At 34.4% G+C, this 10623-nt stretch overlaps 1 long non-coding RNA gene across 1 annotated transcript; it reads right to left on the minus strand.

Moving 5' to 3' along the window:
* Window positions 1-218: 218 nt before the first annotated feature.
* LOC126880567 (uncharacterized) lies at window positions 219-5105 on the minus strand. Its single transcript, XR_007696635.1, has 2 exons — window positions 1956-5105; window positions 219-1394 (listed from the first exon to the last, which is right to left on the minus strand). It is a non-coding gene; the product is annotated as an uncharacterized LOC126880567 (long non-coding RNA).
* Window positions 5106-10623: the final 5518 nt, after the last annotated feature.

The raw sequence follows: 10623 nt of genomic DNA on the forward strand, positions 1-10623 counted from the left end.
AATGTTCAGAAAATAGATAGAGTAAATATAATAATATACTGAAAATAGAATGAATTTTTGGGCGCCAGAAGAAGGATAACTAGGTTAACGCTCTTCCAGGTATTCTACGCTGCTATAGAGTATGTTAAATTTGTAGTACAAGTATGTGAAAAGTTATTAAAGATTATTAAATTATAAAATATACTACTAAAAATAAAGGATTAATAAGAAAAAAAAAATCACAATAAATGTATATTTATTGAATGTAACTACTAGATCTTTTTAACAATCTCTGAGTTAGGACAAGTAACTAGTGTGTAACTCTAACATGACAGGAAAAAGTGATACTAGTGAAAGTCAATTACAAAATCATCATACAACTATGATCTAAGAATACTCTTTATAAGGTTAGAAAAACTGACTACGGGTACCTCTAATACAGGAAGTACAACTTACAACTAGGTTAGTAGAACCCTCACCAAATAATAATTGTACGTTTATAATACGTACACCTTAATTAAATACTACCTGATACTATATATAACATATAAATACCTCACTGTGAGTGGGACAGGCACAAGCCTTATTGAATAAATAAACCTACGAGTGGATACACAGATCCTTTTCCTAACTCGTGGTTTATAATAGTAATAATAACAAGTGAAACCAAAAACTAATCTGAGGGATTAGAATCCAGAAGTTCATATGAATTTAATAAATTAAAGTTAAAGTTAAATAAAGTTAATAAGTTAAAGTTAAGTAAAGTTAATAAGTTCAAGTTAAATAAAGTTAATAATTACAATTTTGACTAATATGTGAAGTTAATTTTTAAAAATTTAATTAAACATATACTAAAATAATGGAATGAGTTTAAATAATTATACAAAAGTGGAACACAGCCTAAAAATAATCAAGATAAGAGTACCGACTACTATTATCAGGGAAAATATCTGAGCTCAGAAATTTATACCTTTATAGATTGCAGAGTGTTGGGGAATGCTATCAATTAAATATTATGTTGTAAAGAAAAAAAAACCTATAAAAAATATAAAGCAGGAAAAATGTGTGTGCAATTGAACTATAAAAAAAAATGTACTAAATATCACAAAACCAGTCTGTCTTTAATAAGAGCACAGTAAATGTTCCCAAACAAACCACTCTTTCCTAATCTTGAAGTTGATGTAATGAGCACCCAAGGGTGCTAACTCTCGCTAGCAGCTGTCCTGCTGGAGGTACAGGAGAGGAAGACTAGTAGAAAGCAGCTGAAGGTACTCAAAACTGTTGGAAAGCAGCTGGAGGTACTCAAAAAAAGAAAATGTGGAAATAATCCAGGCTGGTCGCCTATTGATTGTTTCTCTCTGTGTGGTCTGGCCTTGGTGTTGTTGTAGGGTGGCTTTAAGATTTCATGGTAGGTGCTAAAAAAAACACAGTGTGGTGTTACTACCAATCTACCAATGTCAAAAAAAAGAAGCAAGAGATACGAGGAGGTGTTTTTATTCCTATGGGAATAAGAAGAAATAGGTCATTAAGTCCAAAAACTTGAATGACTAGACAGCTTGACCTTTTATCAGGTTGCTATCAGATGACCTTGGTCAAATAACACAAGTAATTTCCAATTGAAATACAAAATATAATTACTGTGAAAGAATATTTTATTATAATATATACACCGGTATATAGATATATTATACAAGGATGAAATATAGTAAGACTAAGCGATGGATACTTATTTGATCATCGTTCAAAAGATAGGAGTTCTGTAGACTTGAAAGGAATATAAAAAATGGAGTTTAAATTAGCTCTATTTTCCAACTGGAAGCACAAATTAACAACGAATATTGAATTATCTCTAGATGAGTTTGATCCATGAAAATAAAACATAAAAACCATGAAAATAGACTATGTGAAACTTAGTTAGCAAATGTCAAGGACTTCCAAAATGGCTGAATAAAATACTTAATAAAATGTGTATTTACCGGGGTAGAACTCATTGGATATAGTATGCTCTAAAATTCTTCAAATCCACTGCTGCTGGATAACTTCACTATACTTTTATTGTAATATTTAATCAATTTGGAACTGAGAATTAGAGGTGAATAATTGAGTCTAATGACCCCGCACACTACGATTCAGACCGAACACTCGAGAAACAATGGCAATCCAAGGCTCACGTTCACAGCTGAATCCTTCGTACCCCTCTACTAAGCATTGGCTGTCAAAGTGGGGAAACCAATGTTGCCACGTTTTAAATGTGACGTCATCAAGCATTTAAAAATTCTGAGATGGGTTTAAGTTCTATTTGAATAAACATTGAAAGAAAATAATTCTGAAAATAATTAAATAATATTTTGGATAGTTAAATAATATCTTCCCATCAATAATCGATTCTATAAGGGGCGGAACGTCACATTCCCTTTCAACCACCAGAAAAAAAAATTTTATTTAAAAAAAATTTTTTTTTTTTTTTTTTTTTCAAAATATTAAACTAGAGTAGTAGTGCTTAGTGTATCATTCCCCGTTGATTCGCAAGATTACAAATAATCACCACTAATAATCAAGGGAAAGTAGGATGGTCACTGCAGCAAATAACGGAAATTGCAAAATATGACCCGAAGTCCTAGTAAAAGTGCTAAAGATGAGACATAATTTATAATGACAAATAAGTGTCGAATTGGCAGTAAATCCAAAGTTGAACTATCCATGGACATCAGATTTATAAGGAGTATATCCAAGGACGAACAACCAGGCAAAGGTGAGAGCCAATTCATACCATAACGCAAGTACATATACTAAAGTCACCAATGAAATCAATAACTATAATAAGTGAAGAATCAAACACTCAATCCTAAATTGGACTAGCAATGGACACCAGATTCGTAATAGCATATCCAGAGAAGAACAACTAGGAATATTTATAGAATAATTTTCACCAATACCAACTAATATAAATAGTGAACATACCAAAGGAATGCAAACACATTAACCAAAATAAATGTGGAATCAGACACTCAATCCAAAGTCAGACTATCAATGGACAACGGATTCACAAAAGCATATCCAATGAAGAACGACCAGGAAGATTTATGGACCAATTCACATCCATACTAAATCATATAAATAAATTAGGTCTACGTACACCCACATCCGGTAATACGAACCTATACAACCAAATAAACAAAATAAGTGAAGAATCGGACACTTAATCCAAAATCGGACTAGCAATGGACACCAGATTTATAGGAGCATATCCAAAGAAGAACGATCAGGAAGATTTATGGACCAATTCTCACTAATACTAAATAACTAACTAAATTAGCTCTAGATCTACCCTCATCCGGTAATATGAGCCTATCGAAACTAAATAGTAAAAATAAAGGATGAACTTATAAGTTCTATGACTCCATGGTAAATACAAAATATGACGGGAACGAGCTCCCAATCTTTCATAAGACTGTATATTCATGTGAACATACATAGGATTATCCAGGAGATATTCCTGAATCTAAGCAACAATTAATGCCTAAGGAAAGAAGAGGGAATCTACTAAAAAGAAAATCAATAATTTGTCCCAGTGGGTTAATCACTAACATTACGACTCTACGTCTATGGAAAGTCAAGCATCAATATACTATGAACTAAGAGACATAAAATAAGCAAACTAGACTTCCCTATTATCGTGTGGAAATGTGCCTGGAATATTTGGAACAATTGCACAAGAATGGTTAGGAAGTGTTGTACACCATTTCCCAACCAGAAATATTATCATGGATAAACATCTGCCTACTCTGACAAGAAAGACATGGATTACGAAATCGGATAGCAGTGATCAGTTGCTGAACTTCGAACCCACGTATTCACCAACTTTGAGCATTAACAGACTAGTTCATAAGAAGAAATATGAAGGACTCAAGAATTCATTTATAAATCAAAATTCCAAATTCATTCCAGAATCATCCTGTGGAGGAAGTAAGAATCCGAATTAATATAAAGTATTTAAGGTACCTGTGACAAATATCAATAAAGTAACCCAATAACAAATTAACAACCACAACTTCTTTCCAATATGGCAAATCCAATGACATGATATAAAAACAATAAAAAAAAAATAATAGGTATGTAATCAAATATCCAAGATATAACACATAATCTAAGATATGGTAGTGTAACATAGCTCCATCTATATTAAGCAAGAATACTTGTATGAGCCCACACATCCAAATATCTTAATATATAATAATCAACAGCCCTTTTATTCTGAGAGGTTGAGTACAAAACTAAGAGTACAAGTGGAGGTTATTAACTTGGTAATACTACTGGCTGGATTAGTATTTGAGAATATTTGTCGATAATGACTCAAATGCAATCTATAATACAAAAAAAATAATAATAAACTCATACAAGCGGTATTACACAAGAATTCGGTACCTAATAACTAATACGTGAGAAATCATCAAGCCATGCCGAAGGATAAAAATTGCTATGGTCAGGCATTATCTGGTGATTAACAATTTAAACTAAAATACTATACCATAATAAAACTAATTAAAGGCAAACACAGGAAGATATTAGCTTAAACAACCCTGTTAAGCTAATCTTCTTCCGATGAAGTTGAAGAATCCACATCGTCCATGGTGTTGTCAGGCAGTAAATCCTTTACATGAAATTGACCAATTCGCTTATTAGTCGAATTGTCCTTTAATTCATAAATCAAAGGAGATATTACCCTTGAGACAGTACATGGGACATATTTCTGGCAAAACTTTGCAGAAATGGCATCACCCTTATTGGATTTGACAAAATTGCGCTTTAAGACTCGATCACCAACAAAGAATCGCAGATCTCGTTTCCTCAAATTATAGTGCTGCTGGTTCCTTAGGTAAGAAGTTTTTAACTTCTTCCTAATGTCTGCGAAAATATGAGGTAACGTCTGGAGATCATCTAAGCGATGAAGTTTCTCAGATATTTGAGGAAGATTTTCGGAATTGTCTGAAATTACACCAAAATAATCACCTGATAAAGCCACATTCCTACCAAAATTCAAATATGCTGGAGAGCACTGGGTAACTTCATGGACAGAAGTCCTTATGGCTTGAGCTATGGAATGAATATATTGATCCCAAGCTCTGTGATCAGGGTAAGTATAGGACCTTAGAGCTGTGACAATACTGCGATTTACTCTCTCAGTATGATTTGCTTGTGGATGGTAGGCAGCATTATAAAAGGTCTTTTGAACCTTATATTTAGCTAGAAGATCTTTAAAGGCCTTCGATACAAACTGAGGACCGTTGTCACATGACACAATTTGAGGAACACCATACACCAAAAAGACTTGTTCCTCCAAATATTTTAAAATTGCTGGAGTTGTGGCCTGGCGAAGGGGACAAACTAAAGGAAATTTAGTGAAATAATCCACAACTACCAGGCAATAGGTATTACCCTTGTAACTCCGAGGATAAGGTCCAATGAGATCCATTGAGATCATCTGCCAAGGAAAATTTATGTTCCTGAAGGAACCCATAAGTCCAGCCTGTGGTAGGTTACTTGGTTTACAAGTAGCACAAACCATGCATTTAGAAATGTACCTTTTTATAGACTTCCGCATACCAGGCCAATAATATAATTCGGCAATACGGTGATAAGTCTTATAAAAACCAAAATGACCCGCCGTAACTTCATCATGAAACATATGCAGAATATTTTCCCTATTTGGCGTAGGTACAACTATTTTCCACTCCGACATATTGGATAAGGACTCTATCGGACTTAAGATGTGTTTGTACAGAATATTATTCTCTACCTTAAAATCAGGATATTTTTGTGGGTCTTGAGTGACCCTATCAATCATATTCTGATACCACATATCAGGACTTAAAGAGGACAGATCTAGGACATTAATATCATGGACACGTGAAAGAGCATCTGCGACCACTACCCCGTTTGCCTTTCTATGGACAATCTTATATGAATAGGCAGCCAGTTTGCATATCCATCGAGAAAGCCTCTGTGAAGGGTTTTTCATACTATGAAGCCATACTAAGGAACTATGATCAGTAATTATAGTGAAATTACGACCTTCCAGATAATAACGAAAAGCTTCTAACCCATGGATGATAGCTAAGAGTTCTTTCTCCGTAGTTGAATAGTTTTTCTGGGCCTTGTTCAACTTCTTACTAGTGTACGCTATGGGGTGTTCGGAGCCATCTTTCAACTGAAATAATACGCCTCCAGAAGCTGTATTAGAGCAATCTGTCATTAGATAAAAATGCTCATCAAAATTAGGTGACATCATAACCGGAGCGCTCGTTAAAGCATCTTTAACGCGCCTAAAAGCTTCGTCAGCCTCAGGAGTCCAAGTAATGGTCTGTCCCTTTTTCCTGTTCTTCAAAAGATCAGTAAGAGGTGACAACAAAGTGGAGTAGGACGGTACAAATCGCCGATAATAGCCACACATTCCCAATATCCTACGGACTTGGGTGGTGGTCTTTGGTATAGGAAAATTTTTGATAGCAACTATTTTCTCAGGATCAGTCCTCAGCCCCTGGTTATCCACAACATAACCCAAGAACTTAAGACTAGGGCGACAAAACTGACATTTATCCAGATTGACCGTTAGATTAGCTTCCTTAAGACGTAAAAATAACTTATCTAAAATTTCCATATGAAGGGAAAAATCAGGAGTGACAACCAAAATATCGTCTAAATAATAGAAAACATAGGGCTCTAACGGTGGACCAATGACTAAATCCATCAGACGACACATTGTCTGAGGAGCAGAAACAAGACCGAAAGGCATGGTGACAAACTGGAATAATCCTTTACCACTGACAGCAAAAGCAGTATACTTCTTGCTCTCTTCACTCAGTGGGATCTGTAGGAAGGCCTTAGACAAATCAATAGAAGAGATGTATTTGGCATTCTGAAGTTTGCTCAAAATCACATCTATTCTGGGGATAGGATAAGCATCCCTGTTAGTTGTGATACTGTTTAGTTTTCGACCGTCAAAGCAGATCCTGAAGGATCCATCCTTCTTCTTCGTTAACCAGAGCGGAGAACAGTAGGACGATGTTGAAGGTTCTATGATATTTAAAGCAAGCATCGAATCTACTTCCTTTTCTAAATCTGCCTGCCAGGCTTGAGGTATGGGGTACTGATATAATCTGAAAGGAGTGGGATTTCCCACTTCGATAGTGTGAGAGATTAACGACGTACGACCTAGTTTGTCTTTTGAAGAAAGAGTAGTAAATTTAGAGATCATACTCTCTAATTGCCTTTGTTCAGAGCTTGATAAACTAGCAAAATCGTGAATAGCACTAAGGGTAGATAAATTAAATTCAGATATGGAAAAAGAAAAATCAGAACAACTTAAGGTACTATTGAAAGCATTGAAAAAGTCCATACCTAAAATTATAGAATTCTGCACGGAAGGAATAACATAAAATGTAATTTCCCTACATAAATCTGCCACTGTGATTTTAATTTGGAGTTTGCCCGTAATGGACTGAACTGTACCATCTGCAGTAGATACTTGCAAAGATGAAATGGGCATAATGGGAATACTAGAATTTTTCAATAAATTTAACGAATGTGCCCCTATCAATGAAATATTAGAGCCACTATCTAACAAAGCTAAACACGATTGTCCTAAAATTTGAATAGGAAGATATGGCCTATTATCATTTTGTTTCCTAACTAATAACGAATTAATATCTAGATCTAAAGTATTTGGTTGTCTACAACCGTTATATGGAACTAACCCAGACGTATCATCATCATTAACAAAACTAGAATCTAATATAGATAATGGAACCACATTACTATCACAATTATTATTGTTACGTTGAACACTACCAATCAAAGAAGCGTTTGTAAATGACCATCTGTGATCATTTGAATCAAGCGAATCTAACGTATTATCTATAGAAATAAATTTCTGGTTTAATTTTGTTTTGTGGTGTGTGCTGCTTTCTTGAACGACACCCCTTTCCCTTTTCGTGAAGATGGGTTTGGGTTGCTGGATGTGCTTGGTCCAGCAGTTTCGTTTGACGATGGGGTTTGATTCCCTGATTGGATGTTGGACGGAGAAACGTTCAGGGGACGGACCTCCGACGTGTCGTTTCCCGAACACTTAGAACAGTTTCTTTTAAGGGTGTTCTCTCGGCCACAACCATGGCAGAAAATACGATTTTGAGGAATCCCACAATTGTAAAATGGGTGACCAGGCTGATCACAATTCCAGCAGACAAGAGAACTAACAACCGAAACATTATGTTCATGACCCTTATTTAGCCAAGAACGTTGCCTAAAGGAAGTTGGCTGTGAAGAAGAGTTAGAAGAGGATCGAGATGTGGATGGAGGTTGAGAAGACCAGGATAACGTTTCCTCCAAACGTTTGCATTTTATAGTAAGGTCATCAATGTTCTGAATGTCCATAAGAGCTAATTGTTGATGATAAAAGGGCAATAGACATTTAAGGATGATTTTAATTTTAGCTAAATCTGACAAAGGAGTGTCTAAACGACTACACATACCTAATATAGTATTAATAAACATAGTAACAGATTCCCCAGGTTTCTGCTTATGATTCTTAATTTGATCTAATAAATCATCCTGGAATGAATACGGAAGAAAATCCGACTTCAACTTTTTAATCAGATCAGACCAACAAGAAAAATTACCCCTGTTATTCATAAACCATGTAAAAGCGGTCCCGGTGAACAACTCAGCAGAAGCAGCAAACAAATCCTCTTCAGAAACACCTCTAGATATTCGAAGACATTCAACCCTTTCTAAAAATGACATCACATCAGTGTGCTGTTTTTCACCTGAAAATGAAATACCCCATTTGTGTACTTGAACAGGTTTGGAGTACGTAAAGCTAGGTACATTGACTGAAGCATTAGGAGTAGAGGTAGCAATGGGGTTAACTCTAGAATCAAGTTCACCCTCTAGTGTTAATATTTTAAGAGAAACAGACCTCTTGAACGGTTCCTGTTCTTCAGAAGGACAGTGTAGCAAGTGTACACGGGCAGAAATATGGCCTAGACGAGATGTTAATCGCGCATACTCTGTATCCTTTACAGTTCCCCTAAACTTTTCGATTTTTTTAGACAAGCTGTCCAATGTTTCAGTGATTCCTTTTTGTTGTTCCTCAAAAGGAAGGGATACAGCTGAAATTTGGAGAAAACTTCTATTGCCAGCTTCTTGTTTCAAAGCACCTCTCAAAAGATTGCGTTTTTTATCGACAGTTGTCGACTCCTCTGGCATTATGTCCCGAATCTTTAATTCATAATCCAATTCATCCACCAGAAGATGTTCAGCTTTAAAAGCACACATGATGAGAGCAAAGTTATTGACAAATAGTCCAAAGAACAGAAATATGAAAAATATGAAAATATGAAAGTTTGCACGCAAAATATATATATATAAACCGAGAAAATATCAGCAACACACCAACAAAATCAAAATAGCCAGCAAAAAAAAAAATATATATATAATGCAGTATATAATCTAATAAATAAGATCAAATAAATATATAAGATCAAATAAATGGATAAATAATCCAATAAATATTGTATACTCAAGTAAACCTACTACCTAAATACTGGAAGTAAATTTTTTTATTTATATGTAACTTACCACCACTCTAGAAAAAATATATATCTATAATAATAATAATAATAATCAACACTTAGTTGTACCTCCAACTATACCACTATTGACTGAAGAAATAAAATTGTTATATGAATTATATTATTAATAGCAATATTAAATATAAGTTCCCAATAAAAATTCAAAATCTAACCCAGAATGTAAGCTGCACAAACATATACTATAATGAGGTCCCAAAATATAAACAAAAATCAAAACAGCGTTTAAGAATACCTGATATGTATCAGAAATTAAAAATAAAATAAATAAGTAACAATATGTGTATAGGATACCAAACGGAAATAACAAAGAGATTTCAGATAAAAGAGAAGAATTGACCTAAATGAATACTGTCTCAGACCAAAAATAAAGCCCCACGTTGGGCGCCAATGTAACAACTAGCTGATGATTTTCTGTTGGAGTGAATGAAAAGGGAGTGGTAAACTCCAACAGAAGTAGTAAAAAGAAGAAGATCTACTTAATGTAGCCAAAGGACAAAAATGTGTGGCTTCTCCGTTGAAGAAGCTGGAGTAACTAAAATACAACTTTGTAGTAGTATTTGTATGGAAGGATGCCAAGACAAAGAATATCGAATTGATACAGGACTAGAGATGAGAAATCATTAATAGATAGATATAACTTGAATGGCTAGCTAAATATGTATGAGAAGGGCCACTTGACACTCAAGGAAGGATTCGGCCAATTTGCACGGCTATTTTTGGCCAGACAATAGATTAAAGGAAGTGACAATGATGGCTCGAAAAGAAGATATGAAGATAATGTTCAGAAAATAGATAGAGTAAATATAATAATATACTGAAAATAGAATGAATTTTTGGGCGCCAGAAGAAGGATAACTAGGTTAACGCTCTTCCAGGTATTCTACGCTGCTATAGAGTATGTTAAATTTGTAGTACAAGTATGTGAAAAGTTATTAAAGATTATTAAATTATAAAATATACTACTAAAAATAAAGGATTAATAAGAAAAAAAAAA

This window comes from Diabrotica virgifera, chromosome 1, assembly GCF_917563875.1.
Source record: "Diabrotica virgifera virgifera chromosome 1, PGI_DIABVI_V3a".
In the NCBI taxonomy this organism is placed as follows: domain Eukaryota; kingdom Metazoa; phylum Arthropoda; class Insecta; order Coleoptera; family Chrysomelidae; genus Diabrotica; species Diabrotica virgifera.